Source organism: Ammospiza nelsoni, chromosome 5, assembly GCF_027579445.1.
Source record: "Ammospiza nelsoni isolate bAmmNel1 chromosome 5, bAmmNel1.pri, whole genome shotgun sequence".
Taxonomy (NCBI): domain Eukaryota; kingdom Metazoa; phylum Chordata; class Aves; order Passeriformes; family Passerellidae; genus Ammospiza; species Ammospiza nelsoni.
In genome coordinates this window covers 54,576,592-54,596,685 of record NC_080637.1, presented here as the reverse complement: position 1 = coordinate 54,596,685, position 20,094 = coordinate 54,576,592, and positions in this window count along the sequence as shown.

The following is a 20,094-nucleotide window of genomic DNA, read 5'->3' as shown; positions in this document are numbered from 1 at the left end:
CGGCTCCGGGAGCCGGAGAGAGCGGCAGCATCGGAAAGGTGAAGAAGGAAGCTGTACAACACTGGGATTGTGTGCTCAACTTGCCAACTGATAGAAAACAGTACCTTACCATTCTCCTGACTTTTCCTATCATATGAATATTTGATTGGAAGCTGTTTTGGACAGCTTTTCTTTTCTTTATGCCAAACACTTGGCAGACCTCCCTACAACGTCCAGAACACGATGGGATATGTTTTCTGTGCTCCGGCAGGTTTTCCTTGCCAGACGTAGTGCAAAAGCTTTCTGCTAGGATGTAGACCACAAAAGACGCTAAAGACGAAGGTACGATGCTCTCCGGAGCTAAGCGCCGCTCCCGGGCTTCTTTCGGCAGAAGCCGCGCTAAGAGAGCACTGTGAGCGGTACAATCGTCTTTGCGTGAAGAAGCCACTTGTTCGGCTCCGCGAGCCGGAGAGAGCGGCAGCATCGGAAAGGTGAAGAAGGAAGCTGTACAACACTGGGATTGTGTGCTCAACTTGCCAACTGATAGAAAACAGTACCTTACCATTCTCCTGACTTTTCCTATCACATGAATATTCGATTGGAAGCTGTTTTGGACAGCTTTTCTTTTCTTTATGCCAAACACTTGGCAGACCTCCGTACAACGTCCAGATCACGTTGGGAAATGTTTTCTGTGCTGGCGCAGGTTTTCCTTGCCTGACAGAGTGGAAAAGCTTTCTGCTAGGATGTAGACCACAAAAGACGCTAAAGACGAAGGTACGATGCTCTCCGGAGCTAAGCGCCGCTCCCGGGCTTCTTTCGGCAGAAGCCTCTGTAACGAGAACACTGTGAGCGGTACAATCGTCTTTGCGCGAAGAAGCCGCTTCTTCGGCTCCGGGAGCCGGAGAGAGCGGCAGCATCGGAAACATGAAGAAGGAAGCTGTACAACACTGGGATTGTGTGCTCAACTTGCCAACTGATAGAAAACAGTACCTTACCATTCTCCTGACTTTTCCTATCACATGAATATTCGATTGGAAGCTGTTTTGGACAGCTTTTCTTTTCTTTATGCCAAACACTTGGCAGACCTCCGTACAACGTCCAGAACACGATGGGAGATGTTTTCTGTGCTCCGGCAGGTTTTCCTTGCCTGACAGAGTGGAAAAGCTTTCTGCTAAGATGTAGACCACAAAAGACGCTAAAGACGAAGGTACGATGCTCTCCGGAGCTAAGAGCCGCTCCCGGGCTTCTTTCGGCAGAAGCCGCTCAAACGAGAACACTGTGAGCGGTACAATCGTCTTTGCGCGAAGAAGCCGCTTCTTCGGCTCCGGGAGCCGGAGAGAGCGGCAGCATCGGAAAGGTGAAGAAGGAAGCTGTACAACACTGGGATTGTGTGCTCAACTTGCCAACTGATAGAAAACAGTACCTTACCATTCTCCTGACTTTTCCTATCACATGAATATTCGATTGGAAGCTGTTTTGGACAGCTTTTCTTTTCTTTATGCCAAACACTTGGCAGACCTCCCTACAACGTCCAGAACACGATGGGAGATGTTTTCTGTGCTCCGGCAGGTTTTCCTTGCCTGACAGAGTGCAAAAGCTTTCTGCTAGGATGTAGACCACAAAAGACGCTAAAGACGAAGCTACGATGCTCTCCGGAGCTAAGCGCCGCTCACGGGCTTCTTTCGGCAGAAGCCTCTGTAACGAGAGCACTGTGAGCGGTAAAATCGTCTTTGCGCGAAGAAGCCGCTTCTTCGGCTCCGCGAGCAGGAGAGAGCGGCAGCATCGGAAAGGTGAAGAAGGAAGCTGTACAACACTGGGATTGTGTGCGCAGCTTGCCAACTGATAGAAAACAGTACCTTACCATTCTCCTGACTTTTCCAATCACATGAATATTCGATTGGAAGCTGTTTTGGACAGCTTTTCTTTTCTTTATGCCAAACACTTGGCAGACCTCCCTACAACGTCCAGAACACGATGGGAGATGTTTTCGGTGCTCCGGCAGGTTTTCCTTGCCTGACAGAGTGGAAAAGCTTTCTGCTAGGATGTAGACCATAAAAGACGCTAAAGACGGAGGTACGATGCTCTCCGGAGCTAAGCGCCGCTCCCGGGCTTCTTTCGGCAGAAGCCGCGCTAAGAGATCACTGTGAGCAGTACAATCGTCTTTGCGCGAAGAAGCCACTTGTTCGGCTCCGCGAGCCGGAGAGAGCGGCAGCATCGGAAAGGTGAAGAAGGAAGCTGTACAACACTAGGATTGTGTGCTCAACTTGCCAACTGATAGAAAACAGTACCTTTGCACTCTCCTGACTTTTCTAATCACATGAATATTCGATTGGAAGCTGTTTTGGACAGCTTTTCTTTTCTTTATGCCAAACACTTGGCAGACCTCCGTACAACGTCCAGATCACGTTGGGAAATGTTTTCTGTGCTGGCGCAGGTTTTCCTTGCCAGACAGAGTGGAAAAGCTTTCTGCTAGGATGTAGACCACAAAAGACGCTAAAGACGAAGGTACGATGCTCTCCGGAGCTAAGCGCCGCTCCCGGGCTTCTTTCGGCAGAAGCCGCGCTAAGAGAGCACTGTGAGCGGTACAATCGTCTTTGCGCGAAGAAGCCGCTTCTTCGGATCCGCGGGCCGGAGAGAGCGGCAGCATCGGAAAGGTGAAGAAGGAAGCTGTACAACACTGGGATTGTGTGCTCAACTTGCCAACTGATAGAAAACAGTACCTTACCATTCTCCTGACTTTTCCTATCACATGAATATTCGATTGGAAGCTGTTTTGGACAGCTTTTCTTTTCTTAATGCCAAACACTTGGCAGACCTCCGTGCAACGTCCAGAACACGATGGGAGATGTTTTCTGTGCTCCGGCAGGTTTTCCTTGCCTGACAGAGTGGAAAAGCTTTCTGCTAAGATGTAGACCACAAAAGACGCTAAAGACGAAGGTACGATGCTCTCTGGAGCTAAGAGCCGCTCCCGGGCTTCTTTCGGCAGAAGCCGCTCAAACGAGAACACTGTGAGCGGTACAATCGTCTTTGCGCGAAGAAGCCGCTTCTTCGGCTCCGGGAGCCGGAGAGAGCGGCAGCATCGGAAAGGTGAAGAAGGAAGCTGTACAACACTGGGATTGTGTGCTCAACTTGCCAACTGATAGAAAACAGTACCTTACCATTCTCCTGACTTTTCCTATCACATGAATATTTGATTGGAAGCTGTTTTGGACAGCTTTTCTTTTCTTTATGCCAAACACTTGGCAGACCTCCCTACAACGTCCAGAACACGATGGGATATGTTTTCTGTGCTCCGGCAGGTTTTCCTTGCCAGACGTAGTGCAAAAGCTTTCTGCTAGGATGTAGACCACAAAAGACGCTAAAGACGAAGGTACGATGCTCTCCGGAGCTAAGCGCCGCTCCCGGGCTTCTTTCGGCAGAAGCCGCGCTAAGAGAGCACTGTGAGCGGTACAATCGTCTTTGCGTGAAGAAGCCACTTGTTCGGCTCCGCGAGCCGGAGAGAGCGGCAGCATCGGAAAGGTGAAGAAGGAAGCTGTACAACACTGGGATTGTGTGCTCAACTTGCCAACTGATAGAAAACAGTACCTTACCATTCTCCTGACTTTTCCTATCACATGAATATTCGATTGGAAGCTGTTTTGGACAGCTTTTCTTTTCTTTATGCCAAACACTTGGCAGACCTCCGTACAACGTCCAGATCACGTTGGGAAATGTTTTCTGTGCTGGCGCAGGTTTTCCTTGCCTGACAGAGTGGAAAAGCTTTCTGCTAGGATGTAGACCACAAAAGACGCTAAAGACGAAGGTACGATGCTCTCCGGAGCTAAGCGCCGCTCCCGGGCTTCTTTCGGCAGAAGCCTCTGTAACGAGAACACTGTGAGCGGTACAATCGTCTTTGCGCGAAGAAGCCGCTTCTTCGGCTCCGGGAGCCGGAGAGAGCGGCAGCATCGGAAACATGAAGAAGGAAGCTGTACAACACTGGGATTGTGTGCTCAACTTGCCAACTGATAGAAAACAGTACCTTACCATTCTCCTGACTTTTCCTATCACATGAATATTCGATTGGAAGCTGTTTTGGACAGCTTTTCTTATCTTTATGCCAAACACTTGGCAGACCTCCGTACAACGTCCAGAACACGATGGGATATGTTTTCTGTGCTGGCGCAGGTTTTCCTTGCCAGACAGAGTGCAAAAGCTTTCTGCTAGGATGTAGACCACAAAAGACGCTAAAGACGAAGGTACGATGCTCTCCGGAGCTAAGCGCCGCTCCTGGGCTTCTTTCGGCAGAAGCCTCTGTAACGAGAACACTGTGAGCGGTACAATCATCTTTGCGCGAAGAAGCCGCTTCTTCGGCTCCGGGAGCCGGAGAGAGCGGCAGCATCGGAAAGGTGAAGAAGGAAGCTGTACAACACTGGGATTGTGTGCTCAACTTGCCAACTGATAGAAAACAGTACCTTACCATTCTCCTGACTTTTCCTATCACATGAATATTCGATTGGAAGCTGTTTTGGACAGCTTTTCTTTTCTTAATGCCAAAGAATTGGCAGACCTCCGTGCAACGTCCAGAACACGATGGGAGATGTTTTCTGTGCTCCGGCAGGTTTTCCTTGCCAGACGTAGTGCAAAAGCTTTCTGCTAGGATGTAGACCACAAAAGACGCTAAAGACGAAGGTACGATGCTCTCCGGAGCTAAGAGCCGCTCCCGGGCTTCTTTCGGCAGAAGCCGCTCAAACGAGAACACTGTAACCGGTAAAATCGTCTTTGCGCGAAGAAGCCGCTTCTTCGGCTCCGGGAGCCGGAGAGAGTGGCAGCATCGGAAAGGTGAAGAAGGAAGCTGTACAACACTGGGATTGTGTGCTCAACTTGCCAACTGATAGAAAACAGTACCTTACCATTCTCCTGACTTTTCCTATCACATGAATATTCGATTGGAAGCTGTTTTGGACAGCTTTTCTTTTCTTTATGCCAAACACTTGGCAGACCTCCGTGCAACGTCCAGAACACGATGGGATATGTTTTCTGTGCTCCGGCAGGTTTTCCTCGCCAGACGTAGTGCAAAAGCTTTCTGCTAGGATGTAGACCACAAAAGACGCTAAAGACGAAGGTACGATGCTCTCCGGAGCTAAGCGCCGCTCCCGGGCTTCTTTCGGCAGAAGCCGCGCTAAGAGAGCACTGTGAGCGGTACAATCGTCTTTGCGCGAAGAAGCCACTTGTTCGGCTCCGCGAGCCGGAGAGAGCGGCAGCATCGGAAAGGTGAAGAAGGAAGCTGTACAACACTGGGATTGTGTGCTCAACTTGCCAACTGATAGAAAACAGTACCTTACCATTCTCCTGACTTTTCCTATCACATGAATATTCGATTGGAAGCTGTTTTGGACAGCTTTTCTTTTCTTTATGCCAAACACTTGGCAGACCTCCGTACAACGTCCAGATCACGTTGGGAAATGTTTTCTGTGCTGGCGCAGGTTTTCCTTGCCTGACAGAGTGGAAAAGCTTTCTGCTAGGATGTAGACCACAAAAGACGCTAAAGACGAAGGTACGATGCTCTCCGGAGCTAAGCGCCGCTCCCGGGCTTCTTTCGGCAGAAGCCTCTGTAACGAGAACACTGTGAGCGGTACAATCGTCTTTGCGCGAAGAAGCCGCTTCTTCGGCTCCGGGAGCCGGAGAGAGCGGCAGCATCGGAAAGGTGAAGAAGGAAGCTGTACAACACTGGGATTGTGTGCTCAACTTGCCAACTGATAGAAAACAGTACCTTACCATTCTCCTGACTTTTCCTATCACATGAATATTCGATTGGAAGCTGTTTTGGACAGCTTTTCTTTTCTTTATGCCAAACACTTGGCAGACCTCCGTGCAACGTCCAGAACACGATGGGATATGTTTTCTGTGCTCCGGCAGGTTTTCCTCGCCAGACGTAGTGCAAAAGCTTTCTGCTAGGATGTAGACCACAAAAGACGCTAAAGACGAAGGTACGATGCTCTCCGGAGCTAAGCGCCGCTCCCGGGCTTCTTTCGGCAGAAGCCGCGCTAAGAGAGCACTGTGAGCGGTACAATCGTCTTTGCGCGAAGAAGCCACTTGTTCGGCTCCGCGAGCCGGAGAGAGCGGCAGCATCGGAAAGGTGAAGAAGGAAGCTGTACAACACTGGGATTGTGTGCTCAACTTGCCAACTGATAGAAAACAGTACCTTTGCACTCTCCTGACTTTTCCTATCACATGAATATTCGATTGGAAGCTGTTTTGGACAGCTTTTCTTTTCTTTATGCCAAACACTTGGCAGACCTCCGTACAACGTCCAGATCACGTTGGGAAATGTTTTCTGTGCTGGCGCAGGTTTTCCTTGCCTGACAGAGTGGAAAAGCTTTCTGCTAGGATGTAGACCACAAAAGACGCTAAAGACGAAGGTACGATGCTCTCCGGAGCTAAGCGCCGCTCCCGGGCTTCTTTCGGCAGAAGCCTCTGTAACGAGAACACTGTGAGCGGTACAATCGTCTTTGCGCGAAGAAGCCGCTTCTTCGGCTCCGGGAGCCGGAGAGAGCGGCAGCATCGGAAAGGTGAAGAAGGAAGCTGTACAACACTGGCATTGTGTGCTCAACTTGCCAACTGATAGAAAACAGTACCTTACCATTCTCCTGACTTTTCCTATCACATGAATATTCGATTGGAAGCTGTTTTGGACAGCTTTTCTTTTCTTTATGCCAAACACTTGGCAGACCTCCGTACAACGTCCAGAACACGATGGGATATGTTTTCTGTGCTGGCGCAGGTTTTCCTTGCCAGACAGAGTGCAAAAGCTTTCTGCTAGGATGTAGACCACAAAAGATGCTAAAGACGAAGGTACGATGCTCTCCCGAGCTAAGCGCCGCTCCCGGGCTTCTTTCGGCAGAAGCCTCTGTAACGAGAACACTGTGAGCGGTACAATCATCTTTGCGCGAAGAAGCCGGTTCTTCGGCTCCGGGAGCCGGAGAGAGCGGCAGCATCGGAAAGGTGAAGAAGGAAGTTGTACAACACTGGGATTGTGTGCTCAACTTGCCAACTGATAGAAAACAGTACCTTACCATTCTCCTGACTTTTCCTATCACATGAATATTCGATTGGAAGCTGTTTTGGACAGCTTTTCTTTTCTTAATGCCAAACAATTGGCAGACCTCCGTGCAACGTCCAGAACACGATGGGAGATGTTTTCTGTGCTCCGGCAGGTTTTCCTTGCCAGACGTAGTGCAAAAGCTTTCTGCTAGGATGTAGACCACAAAAGACGCTAAAGACGAAGGTACGATGCTCTCCGGAGCTAAGCGCCGCTCCCGGGCTTCTTTCGGCAGAAGCCGCGCTAAGAGAGCACTGTGAGCGGTACAATCGTCTTTGCGCGAAGAAGCCGCTTCTTCGGATCCGCGGGCCGGAGAGAGCGGCAGCATCGGAAAGGTGAAGAAGGAAGCTGTACAACACTGGGATTGTGTGCTCAACTTGCCAACTGATAGAAAACAGTACCTTACCATTCTCCTGACTTTTCCTATCACATGAATATTCGATTGGAAGCTGTTTTGGACAGCTTTTCTTTTCTTAATGCCAAACAATTGGCAGACCTCCGTGCAACGTCCAGAACACGATGGGAGATGTTTTCTGTGCTCCGGCATGTTTTCCTTGCCTGACAGAGTGGAAAAGCTTTCTGCTAAGATGTAGACCACAAAAGACGCTAAAGACGAAGGTACGATGCTCTCCGGAGCTAAGAGCCGCTCCCGGGCTTCTTTCGGCAGAAGCCGCTCAAACGAGAACACTGTGAGCGGTACAATCGTCTTTGCGCGAAGAAGCCGCTTCTTCGGCTCCGGGAGCCGGAGAGAGCGGCAGCATCGGAAAGGTGAAGAAGGAAGCTGTACAACACTGGGATTGTGTGCTCAACTTGCCAACTGATAGAAAACAGTACCTTACCATTCTCCTGACTTTTCTAATCACATGAATATTCGATTGGAAGCTGTTTTGGACAGCTTTTCTTTTCTTTATGCCAAACACTTGGCAGACCTCCGTACAACGTCCAGAACACGATGGGATATGTTTTCTGTGCTCCGGCAGGTTTTCCTTGCCAGACGTAGTGCAAAAGCTTTCTGCTAGGATGTAGACCACAAAAGACGCTAAAGATGAAGGTACGATGCTCTCCGGAGCTAAGCGCCGCTCCCGGGCTTCTTTCGGCAGAAGCCGCGCTAAGAGAGCACTGTGAGCGGTACAATCGTCTTTGCGCGAAGAAGCCACTTGTTCGGCTCCGCGAGCCGGAGAGAGCGGCAGCATCGGAAAGGTGAAGAAGGAAGCTGTACAACACTGGGATTGTGTGCTCAACTTGCCAACTGATAGAAAACAGTACCTTACCATTCTCCTGACTTTTCCTATCACATGAATATTCGATTGGAAGCTGTTTTGGACAGCTTTTCTTTTCTTTATGCCAAACACTTGGCAGACCTCCGTACAACGTCCAGATCACGTTGGGAAATGTTTTCTGTGCTGGCGCAGGTTTTCCTTGCCAGACAGAGTGCAAAAGCTTTCTGCTAGGATGTAGACCACAAAAGACGCTAAAGACGAAGGTACGATGCTCTCCGGAGCTAAGCGCCGCTCCCGGGCTTCTTTTGGCAGAAGCCTCTGTAACGAGAACACTGTGAGCGGTACAATCGTCTTTGCGCGAAGAAGCCGCTTCTTCGGCTCCGGGAGCCGGAGAGAGCGGCAGCATCAGAAAGGTGAAGAAGGAAGCTGTACAACACTGGGATTGTGTGCTCAACTTGCCAACTGATAGAAAACAGTACCTTACCATTCTCCTGACTTTTCCTATCACATGAATATTCGATTGGAAGCTGTTTTGGACAGCTTTTCTTTTCTTAATGCCAAAGAATTGGCAGACCTCCGTGCAACGTCCAGAACAAGATGGGAGATGTTTTCTGTGCTCCGGCAGGTTTTCCTTGCCAGACGTAGTGCAAAAGCTTTCTGCTAGGATGTAGACCACAAAAGACGCTAAAGACGAAGGTACGATGCTCTCCGGAGCTAAGAGCCGCTCCCGGGCTTCTTTCGGCAGAAGCCGCTCAAACGAGAACACTGTAACCGGTAAAATCGTCTTTGCGCGAAGAAGCCGCTTCTTCGGCTCCGGGAGCCGGAGAGAGCGGCAGCATCGGAAAGGTGAAGAAGGAAGCTGTACAACACTGGGATTGTGTGCTCAACTTGCCAACTGATAGAAAACAGTACCTTACCATTCTCCTGACTTTTCCTATCACATGAATATTCGATTGGAAGCTGTTTTGGACAGCTTTTCTTTTCTTTATGCCAAACACTTGGCAGACCTCCGTGCAACGTCCAGAACACGATGGGAGATGTTTTCTGTGCTCCGGCAGGTTTTCCTTGCCAGACGTAGTGCAAAAGCTTTCTGCTAGGATGTAGACCACAAAAGACGCTAAAGACGAAGGTACGATGCTCTCCGGAGCTAAGCGCCGCTCCCGGGCTTCTTTCGGCAGAAGCCGCGCTAAGAGAGCACTGTGAGCGGTACAATCGTCTTTGCGCGAAGAAGCCGCTTCTTCGGCTCCGGGAGCCGGAGAGAGCGGCAGCATCGGAAAGGTGAAGAAGGAAGCTGTACAACACTGGGATTGTGTGCTCAACTTGCCAACTGATAGAAAACAGTACCTTTGCACTCTCCTGACTTTTCTAATCACATGAATATTCGATTGGAAGCTGTTTTGGACAGCTTTACTTTTCTTTATGCCAAACACTTGGCAGACCTCCGTACAACGTCCAGATCACGTTGGGAAATGTTTTCTGTGCCGGCGCAGGTTTTCCTTGCCAGACAGAGTGGAAAAGCTTTCTGGTAGTATGTAGACCACAAAAGACGCTAAAGACGAAGGTACGATGCTCTCCGGAGCTAAGCGCCGCTCCCGGGCTTCTTTCGGCAGAAGCCGCGCTAAGAGAGCACTGTGAGCGGTACAATCGTCTTTGCGCGAAGAAGCCGCTTCTTCGGCTCCGGGAGCCGGAGAGAGTGGCAGCATCGGAAAGGTGAAGAAGGAAGCTGTACAACACTGGCATTGTGTGCTCAACTTGCCAACTGATAGAAAACAGTACCTTACCATTCTCCTGACTTTTGTAATCACATGAATATTCGATTGGAAGCTGTTTTGGACAGCTTTTCTTTTCTTAATGCCAAACACTTGGCAGACCTCCGTGCAACGTCCAGAACACGATGGGAGATGTTTTCTGTGCTCCGGCAGGTTTTCCTTGCTAGACGTAGTGCAAAAGCTTTCTGCTAGGATGTAGACCACAAAAGACGCTAAAGACGAAGGTACGATGCTCTCCGGAGCTAAGCGCCGCTCCCGGGCTGCTTTCGGCAGAAGCCGCGCTAAGAGAGCACTGTGAGCGGTACAATCGTCTTTGCGCGAAGAAGCCACTTGTTCGGCTCCGCGAGCCGGAGAGAGCGGCAGCATCGGAAAGGTGAAGAAGGAAGCTGTACAACACTGGGATTGTGTGCTCAACTTGCCAACTGATAGAAAACAGTAACTTTGCACTCTCCTGACTTTTCTAATCACATGAATATTCGATTGGAAGCTGTTTTGGACAGCTTTTCTTTTCTTTATGCCAAACACTTGGCAGACATCCGTACAACGTCCAGATCACGTTGGGAAATGTTTTCTGTGCTGGCGCAGGTTTTCCTTGCAGACAGAGTGGAAAAGCTTTCTGCTAGGATGTAGACCACAAAAGACGCTAAAGACGAAGGTACGATGCTCTCCGGAGCTAAGCGCCGCTCCCGGGCTTCTTTCGGCAGAAGCCTCTGTAACGAGAACACTGTGAGCGGTACAATCGTCTTTGCGCGAAGAAGCCGCTTCTTCGGCTCCGGGAGCTGGAGAGAGCGGCAGCATCGGAAAGGTGAAGAAGGAAGCTGTACAACACTGGGATTGTGTGCTCAACTTGCCAACTGATAGAAAACAGTACCTTACCATTCTCCTGACTTTTCCTATCACATGAATATTCGATTGGAAGCTGTTTTGGACAGCTTTTCTTTTCTTTATGCCAAACACTTGGCAGACCTCCGTACAACGTCCAGAACACGATGGGATATGTTTTCTGTGCTGGCGCAGGTTTTCCTTGCCAGACAGAGTGGAAAAGCTTTCTGCTAGGATGTAGACCACAAAAGACGCTAAAGACGAAGGTACGATGCTCTCCGGAGCTAAGCGCCGCTCCTGGGCTTCTTTCGGCAGAAGCCTCTGTAACGAGAACACTGTGAGCGGTACAATCATCTTTGCGCGAAGAAGCCGCTTCTTCGGCTCCGGGAGCCGGAGAGAGCGGCAGCATCGGAAAGGTGAAGAAGGAAGCTGTACAACACTGGGATTGTGTGCTCAACTTGCCAACTGATAGAAAACAGTACCTTACCATTCTCCTGACTTTTCCTATCACATGAATATTCGATTGGAAGCTGTTTTGGACAGCTTTTCTTTTCTTTATGCCAAACACTTGGCAGACCTCCGTGCAACGTCCAGAACACGATGGGAGATGTTTTCTGTGCTCCGGCAGGTTTTCCTTGCCTGACAGAGTGGAAAAGCTTTCTGCTAGGATGTAGACCACAAAAGACGCTAAAGACGAAGGTACGATGCTCTCCGGAGCTAAGAGCCGCTCCCGGGCTTCTTTCGGCAGAAGCCGCTCAAACGAGAACACTGTAACCGGTAAAATCGTCTTTGCGCGAAGAAGCCGCTTCTTCGGCTCCGGGAGCCGGAGAGAGCGGCAGCATCGGAAAGGTGAAGAAGGAAGCTGTACAACACTGGGATTGTGTGCTCAACTTGCCAACTGATAGAAAACAGTACCTTACCATTCTCCTGACTTTTCCTATCACATGAATATTCGATTGGAAGCTGTTTTGGACAGCTTTTCTTTTCTTAATGCCAAAGAATTGGCAGACCTCCGTGCAACGTCCAGAACACGATGGGAGATGTTTTCTGTGCTCCGGCAGGTTTTCCTTTCCAGACGTAGTGCAAAAGCTTTCTGCTAGGATGTAGACCACAAAAGACGCTAAAGACGAAGGTACGATGCTCTCCGGAGCTAAGCGCCGCTCCCGGGCTGCTTTCGGCAGAAGCCGCGCTAAGAGAGCACTGTGAGCGGTACAATCGTCTTTGCGCGAAGAAGCCACTTGTTCGGCTCCGGGAGCCGGAGAGAGCGGCAGCATCGGAAAGGTGAAGAAGGAAGCTGTACAACACTGGGATTGTGTGCTCAACTTGCCAACTGATAGAAAACAGTACCTTACCATTCTCCTGACTTTTCCTATCACATGAATATTCGATTGGAAGCTGTTTTGGACAGCTTTTCTTTTCTTTATGCCAAACACTTGGCAGACCTCCGTACAACGTCCAGATCACGTTGGGAAATGTTTTCTGTGCTGGCGCAGGTTTTCCTTGCCAGACAGAGTGCAAAAGCTTTCTGCTAGGATGTAGACCACAAAAGACGCTAAAGATGAAGGTACGATGCTCTCCGGAGCTAAGCGCCGCTCCCGGGCTTCTTTCGGCAGAAGCCTCTGTAACGAGAACACTGTGAGCGGTACAATCGTCTTTGCGCGAAGAAGCCGCTTCTTCGGCTCCGGGAGCCGGAGAGAGCGGCAGCATCGGAAAGGTGAAGAAGGAAGCTGTACAACACTGGGATTGTGTGCTCAACTTGCCAACTGATAGAAAACAGTACCTTACCATTCTCCTGACTTTTCCTATCACATGAATATTCGATTGGAAGCTGTTTTGGACAGCTTTCCTTTTCTTAATGCCAAACAATTGGCAGACCTCCGTGCAACGTCCAGAACACGATGGGAGATGTTTTCTGTGCTCCGGCAGGTTTTCCTTGCCAGACGTAGTGCAAAAGCTTTCTGCTAGGATGTAGACCACAAAAGACGCTAAAGACGAAGGTACGATGCTCTCCGGAGCTAAGAGCCGCTCCCGGGCTTCTTTCGGCAGAAGCCGCTCAAACGAGAACACTGTAACCGGTAAAATCGTCTTTGCGCGAAGAAGCCGCTTCTTCGGCTCCGGGAGCCGGAGAGAGCGGCAGCATCGGAAAGGTGAAGAAGGAAGCTGTACAACACTGGGATTGTGTGCTCAACTTGCCAACTGATAGAAAACAGTACCTTACCATTCTCCTGACTTTTGTAATCACATGAATATTCGATTGGAAGCTGTTTTGGACAGCTTTTCTTTTCTTTATGCCAAACACTTGGCAGACCTCCGTGCAACGTCCAGAACACGATGGGAGATGTTTTCTGTGCTCCGGCAGGTTTTCCTTGCCAGACGTAGTGCAAAAGCTTTCTGCTAGGATGTAGACCACAAAAGACGCTAAAGACGAAGGTACGATGCTCTCCGGAGCTAAGCGCCGCTCCCGGGCTTCTTTCGGCAGAAGCCGCGCTAAGAGAGCACTGTGAGCGGTACAATCGTCTTTGCGCGAAGAAGCCGCTTCTTCGGCTCCGGGAGCCGGAGAGAGCGGCAGCATCGGAAAGGTGAAGAAGGAAGCTGTACAACACTGGGATTGTGTGCTCAACTTGCCAACTCATAGAAAACAGTACCTTACCATTCTCCTGACTTTTCCTATCACATGAATATTCGATTGGAAGCTGTTTTGGACAGCTTTTCTTTTCTTTATGCCAAACACTTGGCAGACCTCCGTACAACGTCCAGATCACGTTGGGAAATGTTTTCTGTGCTGGCGCAGGTTTTCCTTGCCAGACAGAGTGCAAAAGCTTTCTGCTAGGATGTAGACCACAAAAGACGCTAAAGACGAAGGTACGATGCTCTCCGGAGCTAAGCGCCGCTCCCGGGCTTCTTTCGGCAGAAGCCTCTGTAACGAGAACACTGTGAGCGGTACAATCATCTTTGCGCGAAGAAGCCGCTTCTTCGGCTCCGGGAGCCGGAGAGAGCGGCAGCATCGGAAAGGTGAAGAAGGAAGCTGTACAACACTGGGATTGTGTGCTCAACTTGCCAACTGATAGAAAACAGTACCTTACCATTCTCCTGACTTTTCCTATCACATGAATATTCGATTGGAAGCTGTTTTGGACAGCTTTTCTTTTCTTAATGCCAAACAATTGGCAGACCTCCGTGCAACGTCCAGAACACGATGGGAGATGTTTTCTGTGCTCCGGCAGGTTTTCCTTGCCAGACGTAGTGCAAAAGCTTTCTGCTAGGATGTAGACCACAAAAGACGCTAAAGACGAAGCTACGATGCTCTCCGGAGCTAAGAGCCGCTCCCGGGCTTCTTTCGGCAGAAGCCGCTCAAACGAGAACACTGTAACCGGTAAAATCGTCTTTGCGCGAAGAAGCCGCTTCTTCGGCTCCGGGAGCCGGAGAGAGCGGCAGCATCGGAAAGGTGAAGAAGGAAGCTGTACAACACTGGGATTGTGTGCTCAACTTGCCAACTGATAGAAAACAGTACCTTACCATTCTCCTGACTTTTCCTATCACATGAATATTCGATTGGAAGCTGTTTTGGACAGCTTTTCTTTTCTTTATGCCAAACACTTGGCAGACCTCCGTGCAACGTCCAGAACACGATGGGAGATGTTTTCTGTGCTCCGGCAGGTTTTCCTTGCCAGACGTAGTGCAAAAGCTTTCTGCTAGGATGTAGACCACAAAAGACGCTAAAGACGAAGGTACGATGCTCTCCGGAGCTAAGCGCCGCTCCCGGGCTTCTTTCGGCAGAAGCCGCGCTAAGAGAGCACTGTGAGCGGTACAATCGTCTTTGCGCGAAGAAGCCGCTTCTTCGGCTCTGGGAGCCGGAGAGAGCGGCAGCATCGGAAAGGTGAAGAAGGAAGCTGTACAACACTGGGATTGTGTGCTCAACTTACCAACTGATAGAAAACAGTACCTTTGCACTCTCCTGACTTTTCTAATCACATGAATATTCGATTGGAAGCTGTTTTGGACAGCTTTTCTTTTCTTTATGCCAAACACTTGGCAGACCTCCGTACAACGTCCAGATCACGTTGGGAAATGTTTTCTGTGCTGGCGCAGGTTTTCCTTGCCAGACAGAGTGGAAAAGCTTTCTGGTAGGATGTAGACCACAAAAGACGCTAAAGACGAAGGTACGATGCTCTCCGGAGCTAAGCGCCGCTCCCGGGCTTCTTTCGGCAGAAGCCGCGCTAAGAGAGCACTGTGAGCGGTACAATCGTCTTTGCGCGAAGAAGCCGCTTCTTCGGCTCCGCGAGCCGGAGAGAGTGGCAGCATTGGAAAGGTGAAGAAGGAAGCTGTACAACACTGGCATTGTGTGCTCAACTTGCCAACTGATAGAAAACAGTACCTTACCATTCTCCTGACTTTTGTAATCACATGAATATTCGATTGGAAGCTGTTTTGGACAGCTTTTCTTTTCTTTATGCCAAACACTTGGCAGACCTCCGTGCAACGTCCAGAACACGATGGGAGATGTTTTCTGTGCTGGCGCAGGTTTTCCTTGCCAGACAGAGTGGAAAAGCTTTCTGCTAGGATGTAGACCACAAAAGACGCTAAAGACGAAGGTACGATGCTCTCCGGAGCTAAGCGCCGCTCCCGGGCTGCTTTCGGCAGAAGCCGCGCTAAGAGAGCACTGTGAGCGGTACAATCGTCTTTGCGCGAAGAAGCCGCTTCTTCGGCTCCGCGAGCCGGAGAGAGCGGCAGCATCGGAAAGGTGAAGAAGGAAGCTGTACAACACTGGGATTGTGCGCTCAACTTGCCAACTGATAGAAAACAGTAACTTTGCACTCTCCTGACTTTTGTAATCACATGAATATTCGATTGGAAGCTGTTTTGGACAGCTTTTCTTTTCTTTATGCCAAACACTTGGCAGACCTCCGTACAACGTCCAGATCACGTTGGGAAATGTTTTCTGTGCTGGCGCAGGTTTTCATTGCCAGACAGAGTGGAAAAGCTTTCTGCTAGGATGTAGACCACAAAAGACGCTAAAGACGAAGGTACGATGCTCTCCGGAGCTAAGCGCCGCTCCCGGGCTTCTTTCGGCAGAAGCCGCGCTAAGAGAGCACTGTGAGCGGTACAATCGTCTTTGCGCGAAGAAGCCGCTTCTTCGGCTCCGGGAGCCGGAGAGAGCGGCAGCATCGGAAAGGTGAAGAAGGAAGCTGTACAACACTGGGATTGTGTGCTCAACTTGCCAACTGATAGAAAACAGTACCTTTGCACTCTCCTGACTTTTCTAATCACATGAATATTCGATTGGAAGCTGTTTTGGACAGCTTTTCTTTTCTTTATGCCAAACACTTGGCAGACCTCCGTACAACGTCCAGATCACGTTGGGAAATGTTTTCTGTGCCGGCGCAGGTTTTCCTTGCCAGACAGAGTGGAAAAGCTTTCTGGTAGGATGTAGACCACAAAAGACGCTAAAGACGAAGGTACGATGCTCTCCGGAGCTAAGCGCCGCTCCCGGGCTTCTTTCGGCAGAAGCCGCGCTAAGAGAGCACTGTGAGCGGTACAATCGTCTTTGCGCGAAGAAGCCGCTTCTTCGGCTCCGGGAGCCGGAGAGAGTGGCAGCATCGGAAAGGTGAGGAAGGAAGCTGTACAACACTGGCATTGTGTGCTCAACTTGCCAACTGATAGAAAACAGTACCTTACCATTCTCCTGACTTTTGTAATCACATGAATATTCGATTGGAAGCTGTTTTGGACAGCTTTTCTTTTCTTTATGCCAAACAATTGGCAGACCTCCGTGCAACGTCCAGAAGACGATGGGAGATGTTTTCTGTGCTCCGGCAGGTTTTCCTTGCCAGACGTAGTGCAAAAGCTTTCTGCTAGGATGTAGACCACAAAAGACACTAAAGACGAAGGTACGATGCTCTCCGGAGCTAAGCGCCGCTCCCGGGCTGCTTTCGGCAGAAGCCGCGCTAAGAGAGCACTGTGAGCGGTACAATCGTCTTTGCGCGAAGAAGCCACTTGTTCGGCTCCGCGAGCCGGAGAGAGCGGCAGCATCGGAAAGGTGAAGAAGGAAGCTGTACAACACTGGGATTGTGTGCTCAACTTGCCAACTGATAGAAAACAGTAACTTTGCACTCTCCTGACTTTTCTAATCACATGAATATTCGATTGGAAGCTGTTTTGGACAGCTTTTCTTTTCTTTATGCCAAACACTTGGCAGACCTCCGTACAACGTCCAGATCACGTTGGGAAATGTTTTCTGTGCTGGCGCAGGTTTTCATTGCCAGACAGAGTGGAAAAGCTTTCTGCTAGGATGTAGACCACAAAAGACGCTAAAGACGAAGGTACGATGCTCTCCGGAGCTAAGCGCCGCTCCCGGGCTTCTTTCGGCAGAAGCCGCGCTAAGAGAGCACTGTGAGCGGTACAATCGTCTTTGCGCGAAGAAGCCGCTTCTTCAGCTCCAGGAGCCGGAGAGAGCGGCAGCATCGGAAACGTGAAGAAGGATGCTGTATTACACTGGGATTGCGTGTGCAGCTTGCCAACTGATAGAAAACAGTACCTTACCACACTCCTGACTTTTCCAATCACATGAATATTCGATTGGAAGCTGTTTTGGACAGCTTTTCTTTTCTTTATGCCAAACACTTGGCAGACCTCCGTGCAACGTCCAGAACACGATGGGAGATGTTTTCGGTGCTCCGGCAGGTTTTCCTTGCCTGACAGAGTGGAAAAGCTTTCTGCTAGGATGTAGACCACAAAAGACGCTAAAGACGAAGGTACGATGCTCTCCGGAGCTAAGCGCCGCTCCCGGGCTTCTTTCGGCAGAAGCCGCGCTAAGAGAGCACTGTGAGCGGTACAATCGTCTTTGCGCAAAGAAGCCACTTGTTCGGCTCCGCGAGCCGGAGAGAGCGGCAGCATCGGAAAGGTGAAGAAGGAAGCTGTACAACACTGGGATTGTGTGCTCAACTTGCCAACTGATAGAAAACAGTACCTTACCATTCTCCTGACTTTTCCTATCAGATGAATATTCGATTGGAAGCTGTTTTGCACAGCTTTTCTTTTCTTTATGCCAAACACTTGGCAGACCTCCGTACAACGTCCAGATCACGTTGGGAAATGTTTTCTGTGCTGGCGCAGGTTTTCCTTGCCAGACAGAGTGCAAAAGCTTTCTGCTAGGATGTAGACCACAAAAGACGCTAAAGACGAAGGTACGATGCTCTCCGGAGCTAAGCGCCGCTCCCGGGCTTCTTTCGGCAGAAGCCTCTGTAACGAGAACACTGTGAGCGGTACAATCATCTTTGCGCGAAGAAGCCGCTTCTTCGGCTCCGGGAGCCGGAGAGAGCGGCAGCATCGGAAAGGTGAAGAAGGAAGCTGTACAACACTGGGATTGTGTGCTCAACTTGCCAACTGATAGAAAACAGTACCTTACCATTCTCCTGACTTTTCCTATCACATGAATATTCGATTGGAAGCTGTTTTGGACAGCTTTTCTTTTCTTAATGCCAAACAATTGGCAGACCTCCGTGCAACGTCCAGAACACGATGGGAGATGTTTTCTGTGCTCCGGCAGGTTTTCCTTGCCAGACGTAGTGCAAAAGCTTTCTGCTAGGATGTAGACCACAAAAGACGCTAAAGACGAAGCTACGATGCTCTCCGGAGCTAAGAGCCGCTCCCGGGCTTCTTTCGGCAGAAGCCGCTCAAACGAGAACACTGTAATCGGTAAAATCGTCTTTGCGCGAAGAAGCCGCTTCTTCGGCTCCGGGAGCCGGAGAGAGCGGCAGCATCGGAAAGGTGAAGAAGGAAGCTGTACAACACTGGGATTGTGTGCTCAACTTGCCAACTGATAGAAAACAGTACCTTACCATTCTCCTGACTTTTCCTATCACATGAATATTCGATTGGAAGCTGTTTTGCACAGCTTTTCTTTTCTTTATGCCAAACACTTGGCAGACCTCCGTACAACGTCCAGATCACGTTGGGAAATGTTTTCTGTGCTGGCGCAGGTTTTCCTTGCCAGACAGAGTGCAAAAGCTTTCTGCTAGGATGTAGACCACAAAAGACGCTAAAGACGAAGGTACGATGCTCTCCGGAGCTAAGCGCCGCTCCCGGGCTTCTTTCGGCAGAAGCCTCTGTAACGAGAACACTGTGAGCGGTACAATCATCTTTGCGCGAAGAAGCCGCTTCTTCGGCTCCGGGAGCCGGAGAGAGCGGCAGCATCGGAAAGGTGAAGAAGGAAGCTGTACAACACTGGGATTGTGTGCTCAACTTGCCAACTGATAGAAAACAGTACCTTACCATTCTCCTGACTTTTCCTATCACATGAATATTCGATTGGAAGCTGTTTTGGACAGCTTTTCTTTTCTTAATGCCAAACAATTGGCAGACCTCCGTGCAACGTCCAGAACACGATGGGAGATGTTTTCTGTGCTCCGGCAGGTTTTCCTTGCCAGACAGAGTGCAAAAGCTTTCTGCTAGGATGTAGACCACAAAAGACGCTAAAGACGAAGCTACGATGCTCTCCGGAGCTAAGCGCCGCTCCCGGGCTTCTTTCGGCAGAAGCCTCTGTAACGAGAACACTGTGAGCGGTACAATCGTCTTTGCGCGAAGAAGCCGCTTCTTCGGCTCCGGGAGCCGGAGAGAGCGGCAGCATCAGAAAGGTGAAGAAGGAAGCTGTACAACACTGGGATTGTGTGCTCAACTTGCCAACTGATAGAAAACAGTACCTTACCATTCTCCTGACTTTTCCTATCACATGAATATTCGATTGGAAGCTGTTTTGGACAGCTTTTCTTTTCTTAATGCCAAAGAATTGGCAGACCTCCGTGCAACGTCCAGAACAAGATGGGAGATGTTTTCTGTGCTCCGGCAGGTTTTCCTTGCCAGACGTAGTGCAAAAGCTTTCTGCTAGGATGTAGACCACAAAAGACGCTAAAGACGAAGGTACGATGCTCTCCGGAGCTAAGAGCCGCTCCCGGGCTTCTTTCGGCAGAAGCCGCTCAAACGAGAACACTGTAACCGGTAAAATCGTCTTTGCGCGAAGAAGCCGCTTCTTCGGCTCCGGGAGCCGGAGAGAGCGGCAGCATCGGAAAGGTGAAGAAGGAAGCTGTACAACACTGGGATTGTGTGGTCAACTTGCCAACTGATAGAAAACAGTACCTTACCATTCTCCTGACTTTTCCTATCACATGAATATTCGATTGGAAGCTGTTTTGGACAGCTTTTCTTTTCTTAATGCCAAAGAATTGGCAGA